The sequence below is a fragment of the Chlorocebus sabaeus genome, chromosome 12, assembly GCF_047675955.1.
Source record: "Chlorocebus sabaeus isolate Y175 chromosome 12, mChlSab1.0.hap1, whole genome shotgun sequence".
Lineage (NCBI taxonomy): Eukaryota > Metazoa > Chordata > Mammalia > Primates > Cercopithecidae > Chlorocebus > Chlorocebus sabaeus.
The window spans coordinates 65,453,004-65,473,011 of NC_132915.1; the positions used below are offsets into that span (position 1 = coordinate 65,453,004).

The following is a 20,008-nucleotide window of genomic DNA, read 5'->3' on the forward strand; positions in this document are numbered from 1 at the left end:
CAGGACTGGGGGGTCCGGGCCCCTCGGAGCGGGATGGCTGTCAGCCCCCGCGGTGGCCGCACAAAGGCTGGGGTCCCGGCGGGCGCACCTGGGTGATGGGCACCTCCCAAGACTCCCCGGGACGGAGGCCTGACAGCGCGCGGCGGCCGCCTTAATAGACTGCGGGATGTTCTCCGGGAGAAGGCTGCGCCGGTCCCCGAGGACAGATCATCAGGCGGAGTGGTCCCCGGAGCAGGATTTATTAGCAGACAGGATGGGGAAGTTGATTAGCCTCCGCGGCTGAACGGACATCCTGTCAGACAGGCCTCTTAATCCAATCACTTACCTGTGGAGGGGAGCTGGCTGCCTCCTCCCGGCCTCCTTCCTCCTCCCGTGGCACCTGCGGGGCCACGCGGGGTGCTCTGGCGCCAGGGCACACAGGCCGGGCCTCCCATCCCTCCCGTGCCTGGCCTCGCTCTTTGATTCAGTCTCGTGATTGACGCAACCTGCAGGCTGCTCTTTTGGGCTCACTGCCCTGGTGGTGACTCTCTGGCACAGAGACCTTACCTTCTGTGGCTCCCTCTTCCCCACTCAGGAAAATCCCCTTCCCCTCCCTAGTCTTGCCTCATTTGACCCTGAACCACCTTTCCAGCTTCATCCTCCACTGGTCCCTCTCTTGAGTGGCCTCTCTCCATTTCCTGAACCTCTCCTGCCTGCCCCCTGCCCTTGCTTCAGGTATGGGGTCTACTTAGACTGTTTCTCTCTCTCTCTTTTTCTCCAAATCCTTCTTGTCTCCCGGGGTCTAGCCCACAAGCCTCACCTTCCCTGATTCCACCCCCACCCTTCCAGGCCCAGGTAATTTCCCTCTGGTCTGAAGCTTTATCCATCTGTGTTGGGTGAGGATGCCAGGCCCAAATTCTGCTTCTGCCTCACCAGCTCTGCAGCCAGATGACCTCACTGGCCTCTCCTTCTGGGGATGACAGCAGCAAGTTCCTCCAGGGTCTGCTGAGGACCAAATGAGAGGGTGCATGTTGAAAGCGGGCGGTAACCCCCAGCTCACAGCAGCCCGCAGCGGCAGGCGAGTGTCTCACCCTGGATCAGGGTCATTCTGTATGGTGGGGTCTCCTTCACGGTGCTGAGTTCCATTAGGACAGGGGCCAGGCCTCACCATCTCCTCCCTCTTTCCGTCTCCCTTACCCTAACACCAAGCACAACCCTTTCCGGATAAGATGGTTGAATGTTTGTTGAATGCATGGGGCAACCGTCTGCCACACAGTGGACCAAAGATGGCGAACCCTCTCCTGGAGTGACCCCACGAGGCCCCATCTTTGGTTTACCTGACCATGGAAGAAGTAGGACTGTGAGGGGCAGGACTCCCGTCTGCTTCTGTGGGGTGGGCATTGAGATGTGTGTTCTCTCCAGCTCTTGTCAAGAGTTTAGGAATTCAGACCCTATTGATCCACTGCATCTTCAAAGCCATCCATCATCATTAAGAAACAGGACCTGAACCCTGGATGCAGCGGCTGGCACTGGGTAATTTAGAGCATTTTACAAACACACACACATGCACACACACGCACACACACACACAGAGAGAGAGAGAGAGAGAGAGAGAGAGAGAGAGAGAGAGAGGTGGCTGAAAGAAGTTGGCTAAGGCAAACATTGAGCACTTGGCAGGCAGGGAGGGAAAGAACCAGGGAACTCACAGAAACCAAAGGTTTCTACACCGCTACATTAAATTCTACTTCCTGGTTACAGATTTTCATGGTTGATTGTAATTGTCTATGGGCATTTGACTTTGGCAAATGTGGATGCCAAGGTCTCACCCAGGCCCTGCCACCTTCTACTGATGTCTGTCCCTTGCTGCTCACAACCATCAGTCTTGACTGCATTGATGTCAAAGTCACTGGTCCCTAGTTTGCACCATCTTCCTTATTTTCCTTTAAAACAAATCAGAATAACATTTGCCAGGACACAGTTGTCAGGCAACTTTCCCATGTCTTGGTGTTTCTCAAAGATTCCTAGCTGCAGCTGGGTGATCTTGGTGTGGCAGAATTTACCACTGGAAAAAGATGCAGAGAAGGGGCCTGGTCAGATGCTGCTACTGAATAGCTGTGTGCTTCTAGGTGGAGTGGCATGGGAGAGTGTGGGCATTTAACTGAACCTCATGGAACCTCAGTTTCTTCATCCATCAAATGGGGATAATATTTGGTCCACTACTACAAAAGGGGAGATTTAAGGGTAAGATGAGGTACTTGATAGGAATGTGCTTTTAAAAGCACAGTACTATACAAAATTAAGGTATAACTACTATCATGAAATTGTGCCTAAAATATCTAATACACTCAGTGCTAGATGCTGGAGAAATAAAGGTGACCAAGCCTCACTCTGCTCTCAGTGAGTTCACAGGCTAATGGGGAAAAGAGACAGACATGGGGACACTAAGCACCAGCAGGATCCGTCAAACTGGACCTTGGGCCACCCTTTCAATCCTGGAGCCCCTGTTCACTACAGCACGTGCCATCAGAGGGGGCTCCGGCCAGCCCAAGGTCAGGCAGCTGTGGCACTGCCCTTGTCCTGCTGTTTTTTCAATGGATGAGATGGAGTAAACACGGAGCCTTCTCCTTTTAGGATGGGGAGTTTACATCTTAAGAAAAATGACAGATGCCACTGAACCATTTTTATGACAGATTCACTGAACACTGACGTCTGTTGATGGTGTCAATAGGGAGAAAGAGGGTAGAGAGCAGAAGATATTCCTATCCCGAGCTACCCTCTCATCCATGTATCTTTTTTTTTTTTTGTCTCCAGTCCTTGCTTTGGGAATCTCTGCTCAGACCTGCAGTGCCCTCTCCAAGGGGGATCAGCTAAGAAGCCTTCCATTGCATGGATCCTGAGCTCCCCCGACAGGTATGGCAGCTGGTAACTGCAGCTTCCCTACCCCTCCCACTAAGGGGCAGGTGCACAGCTCTGATCTGGTCTCTTCTGGGGCTCCTAGAGGCAGAAGCGCTCTTCGGGCTGTGCTGTAAGTGATTCTCGCTATGGCTGGGAGGAGGGAAGGGGATCCTTGTGCCAGCCTCTCCCATTCTGCCCCTCCCTCTGCCCACTCTATGGGCACCTCCTTGGGGTCCCAGAACCCTTCTTTGGTAGGCGGGAGTGCATAAGATGTGGCACCAATGAGGAGAATATATTTGCTCAGGTGAACATCCCCTTATTGAGGGAAGGTCCTCACGTTTCCAAGATGATTATGGCATTAGAGCTCAGAGTGCAAGTGCATATATCTCAACACAGATGAGCTACAGGGCCCCGATTCCTCTGCCTGTTAGGGGCTGACCTCTTGGGATAAAGCAAGGGACCGTGACTCAGATCTGAGGAGAATAAACTGGTATTTGGGTGAAATCACTGAACTATGGACTGAGACTAGGGGCCTGGCCCCAGGACATTCTGGGGTCGGGAAGTGGCCCCGTATAGAACTGGGACTATGGGGCTCTGTGGTTCTCCCAGGCAGAGTCCCCCTAAACTGCGGCCTGTGCTGCCCCACGCTCCTCCCCACTGCCATCCAGAACCCCCGTGCCTGCTTACACCCCGGAGCACAGGCACAAGAGGATCCCTTGGTTCCAAGTGGGAGGGGTGGGTAGAATGAGCAGCGCTCTGGCCTGCACAGTCAGTCGCCTGATGCTGTCTGGCTCTGCTCAGCAGCCTGGCAGGTGGGAGGAGGGAGACAGCTGGTTGGGGTTTTGGGAACAGGGACCATGTTTTAATAATCTCCATATCCCCAGCACAGAGTGGGAGCTGGAAAATGTGTTGTTGAATCAAAGGATAGTTGAGTAGGGGGCCTTCAGATGGCAAGGCAAGACAGGGCACTGAAGACTGAAGAAACTGCATGAGCAAAGGCTGGAGGTGGTCACAGTGCCAGGTAAGGCTGAAGCGGGAGTGACAGAGAACTCATGGCTGGAGGGATGTACAGCACTACCCACTTCAACCCCTCCCTCTCCCTCAGAATGCTGAGCTCATTCTAGAGCCCCAGCAGCAGCCTTCCTGGAGATAATCCAGCTGCACTTGAAGTCTCTGGAGACACCGAGCTCATTCTTCCCTTGACATTGCTTTGTATCTTGGGCGTCTCTGATGGATACAAAATGAACTTCTTTCTTAAATGAAGTGGGCATTGATTCTTTTTGGAGCACCTACTGCTCCTCAAGCTGCCTGCTTCTTTGGTGCACATTGCCCAGGGCCTTGAGTGCCAGGCCAAGCAGTTTGGTCTTTCTTCTGCCTGCAGAGGGAGCCCTGGGCGGCCTCTGAGCAGGAGGACCATGAACGGGCAGAGCTCTGCTCAGGAAGGTGACTCTGCTGGCCCATCTGGGGCTGGAGTCCTAGAGGCAGTGCAGCCTGAAGTCTGTGTTTCTGCACCTAATCACACTCATTGCTTGAATTTATGGACCTGAGGGCAGAAAACCAGTGACAACTATTTCTGTTGCCTGACAAGCAAATCCAAGGCTTGTGGCCCCGGGTATGGGCTGCGAGGAGGCACATGTAAAAGTTTGTATCTTAGGGCCAGCCAGGTCTGGGTGTCATGGAAGCCAGTGCCTCCCAAACTCCCTTGCCCCTCTGGAGTCTGTCTGCAGAACAAGATGGTAGGCAGGTGTGGGCACCTAGGGTCTTGGGGTAAAGGGAGGCTCTAGTTCTCCTGTGGCCCTGACAAAGCCGATGGCCACTGAGGACTGGCACTCAGTGGGAGCGGCACTCAGCCCTCCATCCTGAGGTCAAGGCTTGCACTAAGGTGGGCCCATAGCACCTTCACCCACCCCAGGAGCCCCACTGACCTTTGCATTCTCCAAAAAAAGTCAAGGTGATGACAAGACACATCTATCGCATCTCAGCCATCATTGCAGTTGAAAGATGGGCCCGGAGCAGGTGGACTGCTTCAATTATGATGGATGAGGACGGTGACAGCTCTCAGGAGAGCTGCGGGAACCTGGCAAGTGCTCACTCAGCTATGACTCCTCTGGTAGCAATTTGACAAGATCAGAGCACTTTATGGAAGTGGAAAGTTTGGGGACCTCGGGGTTTGCTTGGCCCAGGGACTCTGGCTGCGGAAGCCCTCTGCCAGCAACACAGGGTGCTTCCTACGAGGGCCAGCGAGGGGGAGGCAGGAGCAGCCCTTGGGGAGGGGCTCTGCCTCAGGAGACCTCCTGGCCCTGGGACCAAGCCTGGGACATGCCTGCTTCAGTCTCTTCCCTGCCACTGAGAATGGCCCCCTGCTACCAACCAGGGGACAACATGGCTCCAGCCACAACCTCACAGGACAGCTGGGCATCTCCTCTCAGCCAGGCCCTGTGCTGGGCACTGAGAGAGAGTGGTGAACAAGAGAGTTACTTCCTGTCCTCAGGACATTCTCCTTGTAGCCTCCAAGGGAACTGGACAGCCCCATCTGTGGTCAGATGTGACACTGGGCACGTCACCTCTTCTCTCTGAGCTTTGGTTGGCTTTCTTTATGAGGATGGCGGTTGTGTATTAAGTGAGGTAAGCTACGAGGAGCACTCATAGCTTATCAAAGGTAGTATTCAATAAATGTTAGATTTCCTTCCTGACCAATTCAGCTGTTCTTTGGTACATTTCTTTATTTATTTATTCAGCAAGTTTGGCAGAGCCCTTTTTGTGTGCCAAGCACTGGGCTTGGCTCCTGGGAATTAGATGTGGCTGTAGAAGAGGGGCTGACAGCTTTATCTGCTTAGGGATGAGGATGTGGTGGGATTAGACAGTCCTTGGCCCTCGCTGCCCTGAAGTGCTTTCTGGGCAGAGGTGTCCGTCTTGCAGAATGATGGCCAGGCATAGTCCTGGCTGCAGTGCTGCTGGAAGCTGAGGCCCTGGTGACCCTGGGCATCCCAGGCATTGGTAGGTTTTTCTGCATTAGTTCTGCTCTGAAGCCAGGATTCCAGGGATTCTTTACTCCAGAGGGTAAACTTCCTAGAGCTGGAAGGGATCCCCCAGCACGGGCAGCTTGATCCAGAGGTGCTCCAGTTCCTCGAAATCTTTTTTTTTTTTTAGATGGAGTCTCGCTCTGTCACCAGGTTGGAGTGGTGCGATCTCAGCTCACTGAAACCTCTGCCTCCCAGGTTCAAGCAATTCTCCTGCCTCAGCCTCCCAATTAGCTGGGACTGCAGGAGCACACCACCACACCTGACTAACTTTTGTATTTTTTGGTTGAGATGAGATTTTACCATGTTGGCCAGGATGGTCTCCATCTCTTGACCTCGTGATCTGCCCAACTTGGCCTTCCAAAGTTCTGGGATTACAGGCTTGAGCCACCACACCAGCCACCTTGAATTCTTATTAAGCAACTGTTGTCTACCCTGAGGGGAGAAGCAGACAAGACTCAGCCACATCCTGCCCTCTAGTGGTTCTTGGGCTGGCAGAGGGAGAGTGAGGCATCAGGCATTGAATAACATGTGGTGCTGGTAAGGAGGCTGCAGGGAGGCTCTGAGGAAGGTGGCATCCATTCTGGCAGGGAGATCAGGGAAAGCTTCTCTGGATGCAGAGGGACCCCCCCGAAAGAGCTGAGGAGCACCACATGCGAGCCCATATGGAATGCACCCAGGCAAACCCCCTCCACTGGGCCTCAGTGTCCCCATCTGCATGGTGACAAGGCTGCCTCTGTGGTTTTGCCTCAGTCCTCCTGGCTCGGACACTGGTAGGTTCAGGTCTACACGTTCCCCTCAGAGTCAGAGCCCGGGGGAGCTGCTCTACAGTCCTCCCTGGTAACTACAGTTTCACTGGAGACTTCCCCGTGTGTCCCAGACAATTAAAGGCAGCCCCGAGGGGCTCCTGCTGCACCCCAGCCCCCACCTGGGGAAAGATGCCAGCACAATTATACAGAGATTGAGTAAATATTGCTATGTGTTTCGCTAAACTATTGTTATTTTGTCTGGGGAAGAGAAGATGTTGATGTCGATGACAAAAATATTAAAATCACACACTAGCTGTGTGTCCTTGGGAAAGTTATACCCTCTCTGGGCCTTAATTTGCTCCTCTATGAAATGGGAGCTTTAGTCCTGCTTGATCACCACTCTGGGATTGTGTAAAGTGCTGACTCCACAAAACAGCTGATAAAGAAGAGATGTGGTGAGAGAGGGATGGTGGGGGAAAATGATCTCTAAAAAAGTCATGGCCAAAATGACGAATGGCTCTGCCCTGCTCTCATAGCCTCTTGTTGCTGTGTGTGCTTTGGCAGGGGTGAGGGGCGGCGTAGGGCAGTGTTGCAGCTTTTCCCCTTCTGGCACATGTGGCCAGATACAGGGCTGCTTTCTCCTATTCGCCTCTCAGGCTACCTCTCAAGAAGACCTCTTATTCTACGCATAAAGCCTCTAGCAGGAGAACGGCATGCAACGGAGAGAAGTGCTTTTCAATGGAGCAAACCCCCATCAAGGTGGAGGAGCTCATACAAGCTCCTGAGCTCACCTGGGCTATTGCTTGGACCTTCTCTTCTGGTTTGATCTCTGCCCTAACCATCCCTTCATGGCAAAAAGAAGAAACCCAACCCAGAAGCCACAGACCAGGCCTGTGGACCGAGGACTCTGCTAATGCTCCGCCAACTCTGCCCCATCCCCACCATGTCTCCTTGTCTAGGAGCCAAACCCTCAGCTCAGACCCCTCAGCTTTTTTAAGACTGGGAAGATTTTCCAGTGTCTCCTTCAAGTTGCCAAGTCTATGTTCATGAGTGGAGGCAAAGAGCCTGGGCTCTGGGGTCCAGCTGACCTGGATTTGATCCCTGGCCCTGCCACTTTCTAACTGGATGACAGTGGGCAGATAATTTAACCTTTCTGAGTCTCAGTTTCCTTACCTGCAAAATGGGAATTATAATAGTGCCTATTTCACAGGATGGTTATGAGGAATAATGAGATAATGTGTGCAACATCTGCATGAACTTTATGATTTTTCTGCCCAGTTGAGCGTTTCCCTTCTCCCAAGAAGGGCTCCCGGGTGTTCTCAGGGCTGCAGGTCATGACATGGCACTTCCTGGCCAGAGCACATGACTCAGTGCAGCCAATCAGAGTCTGTCCTTGGGATTTTATACTGTAGCTGGAGAAAGAAGGGCTCTCCCCTCTCTGTTTTAAAGATAAAAGATGTAAGCTTGAAGTTGCCTGCACATGGGGTTCTAGTCTTGCCTGAGTGGGGTACAGCTGACTCATCAGAAAAGAACAACTGGAGCTAGGTGTGGTGGCTCATGCATGCAATCCCAGCACCTTGGGAGGCTGAGGTGGGCGGATTACCTAAGGTCAGGAGTTAAAGACTAGCCTGGCCAACATGGTGAAACACTGTCTCTACTAAAAATACAAAAAATTGCCAGTCGTGGTGGCACACACCTGTAATCCCAGCTACTTGGAAGGCTGAGGCATGAGAATAGCTTGAACTCAGGAGGTGGAGGTTGCAGTGAGCTGAGATTGCGCCACTGCACTCCAGTCTGGGTGATAGAGTGAGACTCTGTCTAAAAATATAAAAAGAAATAAAAAAAGAAAAGAACAACCTGGAAAGAAGCAGAGAGGAGAGAGACACTGGATTGCACTTGAATCCCTAGTTCCAGTTATCTCGTGGTCCAGCATCATTTCTGTTCTTCCTGTGGTTTCACTGTTTGAGGGACTGCCCACAACATTTCCCTTTTGGGTTAGCTGGTTGGAGTTGGGTTTCTGTCACTTGCAACCAAAGGATCCCAACTAATGTAAAATTACGTAGCCAGTAAATTTAAATTAAATTAAAAATTACGTAGCCAGTAAAATTATAAGCCAGTACCTGGCTTATAGCAAAGGCTCTCTAAGTGGTGGCTCTAAGTATGAAGTCAGACTCTGCAGCTTGACATTGGTCCTGAATTTCCACTGGCCACCCTGTTGTGAGCACTTGTGTATTCTCTCTGCCACCCAGCACCCAAGACTCTAGGGCTCCCTAAGTGAAACACGAAGCTGGTGGGTGGCTTATGTCCTGAGCCTGCCCGGTGAGGAGGGCGGCAGCGCCGGCCCATGCAAAGCAGCACCATGGACAGTGGCAGCCCAGCCTGAGAATGCCTGCCGCCACACCAGACACAATCAAGCTGCCGACATCCTTCCCCATGTCGGGGCCTGATAATGAACAAGTAATTTATGTCCAGGAGTCAGTGGAGCCTGTCGCGGGCCAGGGCTGAAATGTGACTACGAGGGATTCCTATGAAGGTCATTGCCCTGCTCTTGTCACTGCTAAGGGTTGTCTGTAAATGGCATCCTTTGGAGGCATCACCTTGCTCTCCTGGCTTCTTTGTGGGGATAAGGGTGCACTTTTGAGAAGGTGAGTTGAGAAAAGCACTGGGCTTCTTTTGAGCCATGCCCTTGCAGTGGTCTAGGAATTCTTGCCAAGTGTGACCTCAGATGGCTCGTGGGTGAGAAGGGGTGACCCTGCGTGGACTGACACCTGAGAGGCTGTGTGGAATCTGTGAGTGGGGAGGGCAGGAATTGGGCATCCTTCATTGGGGACGAAATAGCTCCAAAGACCTTCTGTCTGAATTAATTTGAATCAAACTCCAGATATGACAGGAATGGTGTTCTGGCGACAAAGTAACAGAGCATCTTTTTTGAGAGTATGAAAAGAGGGGAAGGGATAAAGGAGAAAGCACTAGGCTGGTGGGTAGGTGAATCATGAAACCCCTTCCTATGGGATTCAGTTTCCCCACCAGTTCATGGATTGGAGAGGCTTCGCCATTCTGGGATGTGGTCAGAGCATGGTTTAATGGTCCCATTTTACGGATGAGGAAACTGAGGCTTAGAGGTTAAGTCATATAGATTTTACATTCCAGATTTGGGTGTTTGGATTCCAAACCCAGTTCCATTTATTGCCAAGCGTCACATGCTGTTTATAGAAACTATGGGATCTCGCTTCAGCAGAGAGGTCTCATGGGGTCCTCCCAGCAGTGGCCCAGAGGCCCCCACTCTGTCCTACTGTCATTTCAAAGTAAGCATTCCTCTGGAAATTGCCATGCTGCCTCCTGTTGGAGAGTGTGCAAAGGGAGAGGGTGTTCCCGGAGGAAGGGTTTATTTTCCAGAGGAGGTTTGGCCACTTGTGTGTGCATTGTCTCAGCTGGGAGGGGTCACCTTCCAGTGGAGGGGCTGAAAGTGGGATCATACCCTTGTTCCTGCGCCGTGGGGCTCCCTGTCAATGCCTTCCTTTCACCTTCACTTCCTCTTTCCATGTTGGAGGCTGGAATGTCTGGCCTGAAACATGATCAATACACCATGAGCTGAGTGCTACAGTTTTCTTTTCCTCCCAGGTGGGAACTACATTTAAATTTACTTGAAAGTTAAATAAAAAACACCTCCTATAAGGGAAGTTTAAAAAAAGAATGAGTTGGGAATCTTCCTATTAACAGGAGAACATATCACCCCAAGCCAAATGAGCCCTGTTTGCTGCTCACCCCACAGCTGAGCTGAGCCTGCTCTGGACATGTGGGCCCTGGTGACCACATCACAGGGCCTGGGCAGTGTTCATTGGGTAGAGGGATGCTGATGGCTTGGTTGGCTCCTGTGGCTTGGGCTTTTAGAAAATACCCCTAGACACAGCTTTTCCTCTTAGTTCCCTTTCGCAGAACTCCAGGAAGCAGGTAGGTCATGGATTACCAGGCCCATTTCACAGAGGAGGAGATGTTGCTCAGAGAGGGAGAGTGGAAGAGAACAGCCCCCAGGCTGCAGGCACTCCCGCGGGGCCCTTTCTGCTGCATCTCTGCCAGCCCCCTACCAACGGCAGGTGCAGAAGGGGCTGCAGACACGCAGGGCTCTGGAGCACCTGGCCAGAGGCTGCCTGAGCAGGCTGGGGGAGGTGGTTTCCTTCACATAGTCTCAGAGCTGACAGTCCCTGAGCTCCACACACCTTGGACTGTGTCCCTTCTGTTCCTCTAATGCTCACTGTCTTTGTCTGTGAGAAGATCCCAATCACAAATTGTATTGGCTTTAATTTTTAGGGGGAAATTTGCAAAAAGGGGATACATGTCTATGCAGAAACATTGGGAACGTAAAGCTGAAAGGGGAGGTAATGTCACCCCTGCCTCCCCTGTCTGGCTGCACCCTTCTTTACTGCACCTCACTACCAGCCTGCACTCTCCAGAGTCTACTCTCCCTGGAGTCAGACAGACTTCACCCAAGTCTCAGCCCCACCACATCCCAGCTGTGTGACATAGGGGAGGTCTCCTAACTTCTCTGAGCCTCTGTCCCTTCACCTACAAAAGGGGATAATAACAGGGTGACTGTTAAAGTCATCCAGATGGGGACACTATTGAGAGTGAAAGTTGGCACTCTTAATAAGCACATTGGGACAATAGGCATGGACCAGGGCCGTCCTGGCAAACCAGGATATTCGGGCACTTAGTGATAATGGAAGTACCTACTCATAGGTTGTTGTAAAAATGAAATGCTAAAAATGCACAGATTAACTTGCATAGAGCTGGGAGTACAAGTTCTCGATGTAAGACAGCTTTACTGTTGTTATTTTGTGTTCTCTTTTCATCTCAGGACACTGTGTACCTTCTTTTGAGACTGGAGAGAATCGAGTGGTCCGATCTGGGATTGCTCACCGTCTGCACATGTATAATTCTATGTAGTGTTGGTATTTGCCTTCTCTCCTAAGACCGGGCTTTGCAAATGATCTCAATGGCTCTAAAGCCTCCCTGGTTGGAGCCCGCTGACCATGATGGTGTGAGGTTGGTCATATGTGGTCCCAGGAGATCACTGTCGAGACCTTGGAGGGCACGCATCTCTGAATTGGGATGAAAGGCACATTTGTAAGTTTGTGCCTCTGGCTTCTCTTGCTGATGCTCCCCATTGCTTATTATGGGATGTGTGTTGTTAGAGTGATGGGTGGGTGGTGGGAGGGATGCTGCTGTTTAGAGAGGGGTTAAGCCTAGACAACACTTCTAGAAATCTTCCAACTTTCTGGGAGTTGGCCTGGGGAGAGGAGGCAACCAAATCCACTCCTGTGGCCTAAGATTAGACAGTCAGGCTGGTCTCTGTCCTGACATGATTCCTGGAGACTTCAGAGAAACCAGTTACCAAGGGGGTCCTGGTAATTCAGCAAAAACACAGAATATTAAAATAATTGCGAATCTTTCCATCCCTGTGTAGATTTCAAGGCCAGGTCTTCCAGCTGATGAGTGTGTAGGCATGTGGAGTCCATGGGAAGGAATTTTGTAGTTCAAAGCAGATGCACCCAAATGTAACTTGACTTTCTCTGTAGCTGGGCTTTCCTTCTATCCTGTGCTCCTGTTCTGCCTGATGCAGAGAAATCAATCTAGTGATTTCTTACTGACATCATAATTATTCAGGAACTTCTCAATGCTCTCAGCTGAGCACTGTCACACTCAGGTTTGCTTCGCCTTTCAGGGTGTTCTCTCCATACCACCTTCTGGGTTGACACTAAGAGATGAGGAAGGGACTGTGTGGCTCTGCCTCTTCCCTTCTGGCCTGGGCAGGAGTGGCACGTTTGGGCTGGAAACCCACTGGGTGTGGCTGCATCTGCCCATACCCTTCTTGGGAGGGCTGTCCTAGCCATGAACCTCTCCCTGGCCCATGACCTCTTCCAGACAACTTCAGTGTCCCATTCAGGAGTCTTGAGAATGTCCTGAATGTCCTTCCATGTAGTTCTGGGCTTCAGGAAACTGGAGGGATGGGGGCTACCCTGAGCCTCTCATGTCTAGATGAACCATGTCACTCCACGTATTCTCCAGTGACTGCTTCCTTAGCAGCACTAGGTGTAGGCACAGGAGCTCTGTGTCATGGCAGCTCCACACTTATCTGGGGGCTTCTAGCATCTTCTCCCCTCCTGTGAGATTTGGCCCCAAGGGTAGATGGCAGAGTTCAGGGCTATCCCATACCAGCAACTGAGCTGCAGCTTCATCTGCAGACTTCTCCTCCTCCCCAGGCCTGGGTGCCATTTATCTAGTCTGGGTGGGCAGGGGATAACTGACTCTAGTGGGTCATGTCCCCTCCTACTTTGTTCATCCTACACCTAGACTGTGGATCCTGAACTGAAAACCTCCGAACTTGGGACTTCTGTTCTTTGGTCCTTTCTGACAACTACCCCTAGGGGTAGTGGTGGGAGCGGAGTGGAGCATGACATGCTCTCATGGGGAGTGATGGTTGTGAGGTGAAAGGGGGTGCCGGGGAGACAAGGACACATGCCAGATAATATCTCAGATTTGTGTCCTGTCATGGAGATTTACAAGGAGAGCAGGCAACGTGGAGCAACAGGGACTCGCATTCATTGCTGGTGGGAAAGCAAAATGGTACGGCCACTGTGGAAGACAGTTTGACGGTTTTTCAAAAAACGAAGCATACTCTTACCATATGACTCAGCAGGCACGCTCCTTGGTGTATGCCCAAAACAAAGTAACTGAAAAATTGAAATTTTACTTTGTCTACAAAGACACCTTCACTTGGATGTTTATAGCAGCTTTATTCCTAATTTTCAAAACTTGGAAGCAGCCAAGATACCATTTGGTAGGTGAATGGATAAATAAACCATAGTGCATGTGTCCAGGGGGCGGCTGGGCTCCACCCTGCCGTATGAGTTTGGACAATGTATAATGGAATGTTACTCAGTGCTAAAACGAAATGCGCTATCAAGCCATGAGATGACATGGAGGAAATTTCAATGCATGCTACAGAGTGAAAGAAGCCAGTGTGAACAGGTACATATTGCATGACATTCTGGAAAAGGCAAAACTATGGAGAGAGTAAAAAGCTCAGTGGTTGCCAGGAGAGAGAGAGAGAAGGTTGAATAGGCAGAACACAGGATTTTTAGGGCAGTTAAACAACTCTGATATTCTAATGATGGATATATATCATTGTACATTGTCCAAACCCATATAATGTACAACACCAAGAGGGAACCCTAACACGAACTATGGACTTTGGGTGATTATGATGTGTTGATGTAGGGTCATTGATTGTAACAAATGCATTAGTCTGGTGGCAGAGGAGGCTGTGCATGTGCAGGCATGTGGGATGTACAGGAACTCTTTGCACCTTATGCTCACTTTGCTGTGAATCTAGCACTGCTCTAAAAAACAAAGTCTATTTAAAAAACAGAGTCACATCACATATACTGTGTTATTAACTTCTTTTTATACATCAGGAGTATTTACCACTGTCATCACATATTCTTTTATAATATAGTCTGTAAGGAGTATGCCATATTTCATCGTATACAAGTTTCGTACTTTAGCCATTCTCCTATTTTTGGATGTTCAAGTTTCCTTTTTCTTTTTCCTTTCTCTCAGAAAAAAATGCTAGATGAATTTCCTTGGACATAATCTTTGTGCAAATTTCTATTCCCTCGAAATAAATAAGGATATTTATTTTCATGTAAATAGTTGAGGATTTCCCACATCATCCCCACACAAGCTCTTGTGCACATTTCCACAGATACCCGCACAGACACAGAGACACACAGAAACACAAAGCCACGTGCAGTCTTGACTTCACTGTAGAGAATTTAGTTCATCTGCTTTGAATCTAGACACAATAAAAACATCCCCCTCTTTCCAGGTACCACCAGGAAGTGAAGGCACCTGTGCGGGAGGGTGACAACTGCAAACATGAATCACCCCAAGGTGCCCTAGCCTCCTTTGCAGTTGTCACCCTCCTGCATGGGTGGCTGTACAGATGTCTTCACTGGGCGGTAGAGTGATCAACTCCTCCCAATTCGCCTGGGACTTTACTGGTTTTAGCACTGAAAGTCCCTGACTCTAAGAACCTCCCCCAACCTGTCCTGATAAAACTAGCATGGCTGGTCACCCTAAAAGGCAGAGGGTGGGGCTGGGTCCCTCTCCTTCAGTGCCGGCCTCCTCCCCTCATGGGCAGATACCAGGTCCGCTGGGCTTACCCCGAGGGCATTGCAGAAGCTTAGGGACTAAGAAAAGTTTGACGCTGTTAGAACACAGCCTAAAGCCCGCTGGTGCTCTCGAAGGGAAGCAAAGGAAAGCTGTGTGTTCAGGGGCCTGCTGGGCTCAGCCCTGCCAGATGAGTTGACTAAACCTATCTCCATCTCAGTGCCCAGTGAGTGTCGGGGACTTATCGTTGTCTTCTGAGGAGTGACATCAGCCGCCAGTTGGTTCATCCATCTGCAGCGGCTCCCCTTCCAAGCCAGTTCCAAGCCTCAAATGTATCTCTGCTCAAAGTCTGTGACGACACTTCATTGCTGTTGGGATGGTAGGACAGTGTGGGTGGAACACAGATTTTGGAATCAAACAGATTAGTGTTCAAGCTCCAACGTTCTCAGGCTATGTGACCTTGGACAAAGTCCTTGATTTTTCTTTTCTTTTTTTTTTTTTTGAGACGGAGTCTTGCTCTGTCGCTCAGGCTGGAGTACAGTGGCGCCATCTCTGCTCACTGCAAGCTCCGCCTCCTGGGTTCATGCCATTCTCCTGCCTCAGCCTCCCCAGTAGCTGGGACTACAGGCGCCCGCCACCACGCCCGGCTAATTTTTTTTTGTATTTTTAGTAGAGACGGGGTTTCACTATGTTAGCCAAGATGGTCTCGATCTCCTGACCTCGTGATCCACCCGTCTCGGCCTCCCAAAGTGCTGGGATTACAGGCGTGAGCCACCGCGCCCGGCTGGTCCTTGATTTTTCATTTTCCTCATTTATAAATGAAAACAAAATCTGCCCTGTAGGGCTAAAGGGAGAAGTAAATTAAATAACATAACACATTTATAAAGTGCCCTGCACAATATCTGCTACATGGTAAGTATAAAATAATCAGTCACTATTGTTTTGATGATTTAGAACATCATCCAGAGACCCCAGACTGGGGTCATTCAGCAACCCCCCACCCTGACCTTGCCTTCAGCTCTGGGTTCATATTCACATCACCCACACCTACAATCACACCCACACTTCTGCTGCCCGTACTTCTTGCTATTCTCCAGGTAAGTCCTTTCCTTTCTGGCCACAGTCTTTTGCTGATTTGCTCCCTTGCCTGGAACTACAGTCCCCTGTTGAAGCTCCTACTCATTCTACCGTAGCCCCATTCCACCTCCTCCAGGAAGTCTTCCCCAACACCCCAAGATGAAACGGAGCTTTGCTTCCTCCTTGCTCTACCATTTACTTTCTGCAGCTTGCACTTAGAGACCAGCCTTGCAGTCAGAATGGTTTCCTCTATGGCTATTTGCATCCATATCTCTTTTCCCCTGTAGATCTTGAGCTGCTTGAGGGCAGGGTCTGTGACCTGCTCATCTCTGCCAGCCTCAGAGCCTAGCACAGAGCTCTGCACACAGCAGCTGCTCCAGTGAAAGTGTTCATTTGTTCATTGTCCTAAGAGAGTGGTGGACACTGGGCACTGTGGAAAAGCAGAGGACAAAGGAATCACCTGCCTGGGGAGCATGGCATGTTATAGAGAAGGTGGCCTGGACACTCAGTTTTGAAAGAGCAGGAAGGTAGAAGAGAAAAAGAGACAGGGGAACAGATAGTCCAGCCTGGGGTTGGGCAAGTGTGTGTTTAGGGAAAAGCAAGGGGTCCTATTGCTGATGGCTGGGATGGGTGCAGGTGTCACAGAAAGCCAGGTTAGAATCTGGCTGAGGAGGGAGATGCCCAACCACCCCAGTTCTTGCTTGCTTGACTGTGAACACTCTCTAGCTGGTATGGCCCAGGTGCATCAGAAGGATGCAGAGAAAAGGTTGTGATGTAAAATATAGATGCCCTGTTAAACTTGAATTGCAGATAAACGAATAATTTTTAGTAAGCATAAGTATGTCCCATGCTTAGGTGAGACATACTTGCACTGCACAATAACATATTGTTTATCTGTAATTCAAATTTAACTGGGCATTACATTCTTATTTGCTAGATCTGGCAACCCTCTCTGTGAGGAATACAGTAATGCTGCCGCGTCAGAGGTGTCATTACCATTTTTTGGGCCATTGCTTCATGAGCAAAGACAGATTGAAGTGTATGAATCCCCACTGCACCTAAATGCAGATAAACATGACGAACGGTAATGGCTCCGGAGGAATCAATGGGAGTGTTTCCAGCAGCAGGTGAGTTGTGGGCGCTGGAAATGAGCATTTGGATACTGGAGCTCAGGACCCACCTGCCGTCCCTGGGGTGTGAATTTCACAAGGGGGTATCTTCTGAAGGAGCAAGGCTCAGGCCTGAAGAAACAAGGCTAGAAGTAGCGATTGAGTTTCCAGGCTCGCCCACTTAAAGTCTATTTTGCTATTAAGGGGCAGAGATTTAGCAATATTTTTAATGAGGCTGGTTTGGGGGCTGGCCTGGAGCCCAGCTTCTATTTGAAACCCAATTTTTATGGCGATGGAAACTCTTTTGTCCCTGATTAGAAAGAAAGACGGATACATCAGAAACATAGCTCCTTCAAGCCAACCACGGTTGCTGTGGTCTCCAGGCCATGTTCCAAGGAAGTAGGGGTGGAGGACGGGCATATTAGTGGAAACTGGGGAGTAACAAAAAAGGTAGGCTCCCTCTCACCTCTCTCCTTCAGCTACCAGACCCTCAGAGAGGAAGTATTATTTACTAGGCACAAACTATGAGCTAAATATTTTGGGTTCATCACCTTGGGTAATCTTACAGTACTTGTTTGGTGTTATCTCATTATATGGAGATAGAAACTGAGGCTCGGAGAGGTGAAATAACATGCATAATAAGGCCATATAATTCAGCAAAGCCAGGACTTGAACCTGTGTCTATGAAGCTTCAAAATATTGGCTTTTTATTTTGGGCCACATTGGAAATAACTCCCTGGAAGCCCCCACAACGGGTCCTGGGATCCAACTACAAGATTCAGTATTCCCGACCTCACAGCCCCTGATCCAGCCAGTCCCAGCATGGAAGGGCTGGCTATTTGTCCACCAAGGTACTTGCTCTATGGGTGTCCAAGATGGTGGCTGTTGCCACATTTCCAGGAGGGACCCAGTGTTGCTGCTACTGTTCTCCAAAGCCCTCCCACACTCCTGTCGTCCCTGAATGACTTAATCTGTGCGCTCTCTGAGACTTAGTTTGCACCTGTTTGTGAGCCTCCTGGAATTACTGATTACCCTAAGTGGAGAGCTCCTGGGGGTGGGGATTGGGCAGGAACTGAGTTAGTCCTCTCTTCCTTCCAGGTGTTCTAAATGTGTTTATGGAAGGGAGAAAGCCCCAAAGGTTTATTGAACTAGAGTAGTCCAGGCAAGAAGAGCTGATGACATGTACACTGACCAAGCCAGACTAAGCTTATCTGCCTGGATTATTTAATATCTGATGCCTCAGAAGAGTGATAGGGCATTAGCTAAGGTAATGCTGGCTGCTATAACAAACTCCTAATTATATGATGGCTCAAACAACAGATGTTTATGTCTCACTTGTAAAGTACCAGACACATGTTCTGATAGGTATAGGGTTGCTAGATAAAATATGACACCTAGTTAAATCTGAATTTCAGAGAAACCACAAATAATTTTTTCCAAGTGATAACTCTCTACTCAGTTTTTCTAAGCATCTAGGACTGGTCCAGAAAGGTGGCTGGGGTTGCCTCTGTCCCTAAGCTGGGATGTATACTAAGAAGGCATTCATTGCTTATCTGAAGTTCAAACCTACCTAGACGTTTTGTTGTCGTTTTTGTTAATTCTGGCAACTCTAGACAGGTGGGTGGTCCTTCTTCAGTATTGGTTTAGGGACCCAGGCTCCTTCACTTCCTGGCCCTGTCCCTTCAACCTCTGGTTTCCACAGTCATGACACCCATTTGTATCAAACTGATGAAAGGGAGTGAGCATGAGGATCATTTGAGGGAGGTTTTTGTGGACTGAGCTGTAACTAGAACACACGGGTCTTCTCTCATTCCATTGGCCAGAACCAATCATATGGCCATGCCCACCTCCAAGTAAGGCTGTGAAACGTAGTCCAGCTCTGTGCTCAGGAAGAAGTGGAAGAAATTTCATGGACACACACACACACACACACACACAGAGCTTTTTAAAGAAGGCATGATACATTTTCTTGGGTAGTCTTTTTAAGACTACAGCTTTACTTCAGCAAACACACACTCCAGGAGGGAACAAGCCAGTGCCCACATCTGTCACGGTGAGAGTTCTTCCCTCTGCGTTCCATGAAGAAACAAATAAACAAAACATTTATTTCTTCTATGAAGTAAAGTCTTGGTAACAAGTTGTTGAGTTTGTGCTCTTAAACAAGCAGCAGGATGGAGAATCAAAACTTTGAACCTACCAAAGGCCCCCAAATCCATCTGCTGAAATCCTAACACAGGGTGATGGTATTTGGAGGGGGTGCTTCTGTAGGTGATTAGATCCCTCCTGAATGGAATTAGTGCCTTTGTAAAGAGGTCTGAGGGTGCTTCTTTGCTTCTTCCACCATGTAGGGAGACGGCAAGAGGACAGGTGTGTCTGTGAATGAGGACGCAGGCTCCCACCATAACCCGAATCTGCTGATGCCTTGACCTTCACCTTCCCAGCCCCCAAAACTATGAGAAATAAACTTCTGTTGCTGATAGCTACCCAGTCTACGGTATTCTATTATAGCAGTTCAAATAGACGAAAACAGCATTCAACAGACCTGGGATCGATCCTGGTAGAACCTGGTACAATCTTCTAGCGATGGCACCCAGAACAAGTTACTTAACCTCTCTCAGCTTCAATTTTACTATCTGTGAAATGGGGCTAACGAAATGTACCTAATAGGGTGCCATGAGGACACAGCCTGGCCCAACACTTGGCATATAACTAGAGCTCGACAAATAGGAACAATCTCACAGCTTCTGTTCCCTCTGTGGTCCTGTGCCAGCTACCCAACTTGATCCTGAGCTGAGCCTGTCTGGGGGACGGACTGGAGGTTCCTCCAGGAATCTGCCTGTGTCAAGGAGAGCCAGGTTGATAAACTAAGCCTGGCAACCAGCCTGAGTCACCCACCAGTCAGGAGGAGAACTTTCCTACTGGTCCAGGCCTCTCATGGATTTGTGTCTGGGGCCTCTGGGGGAGGGGATTGGTCCAAATAAAACTTCTGAAAAATATTGGAACACAA

General features: G+C 49.8%; 1 long non-coding RNA gene across 1 annotated transcript in view; it reads left to right on the plus strand.

Annotated features, from left to right (window-relative positions):
• LOC140713081 (uncharacterized) overlaps nucleotides 1–19,673 on the plus strand; it is a 32,859-nt gene extending 13,186 nt beyond the window's left edge. The window contains exons 2-3 of the long non-coding RNA XR_012094939.1: nucleotides 2,791–2,889; nucleotides 19,350–19,673. This is a non-coding gene — a long non-coding RNA (uncharacterized lncRNA). The remainder of the gene's footprint in view (nucleotides 1–2,790; nucleotides 2,890–19,349) is intronic.
• The last annotated feature ends 335 nt before the right edge of the window (nucleotides 19,674–20,008 follow it).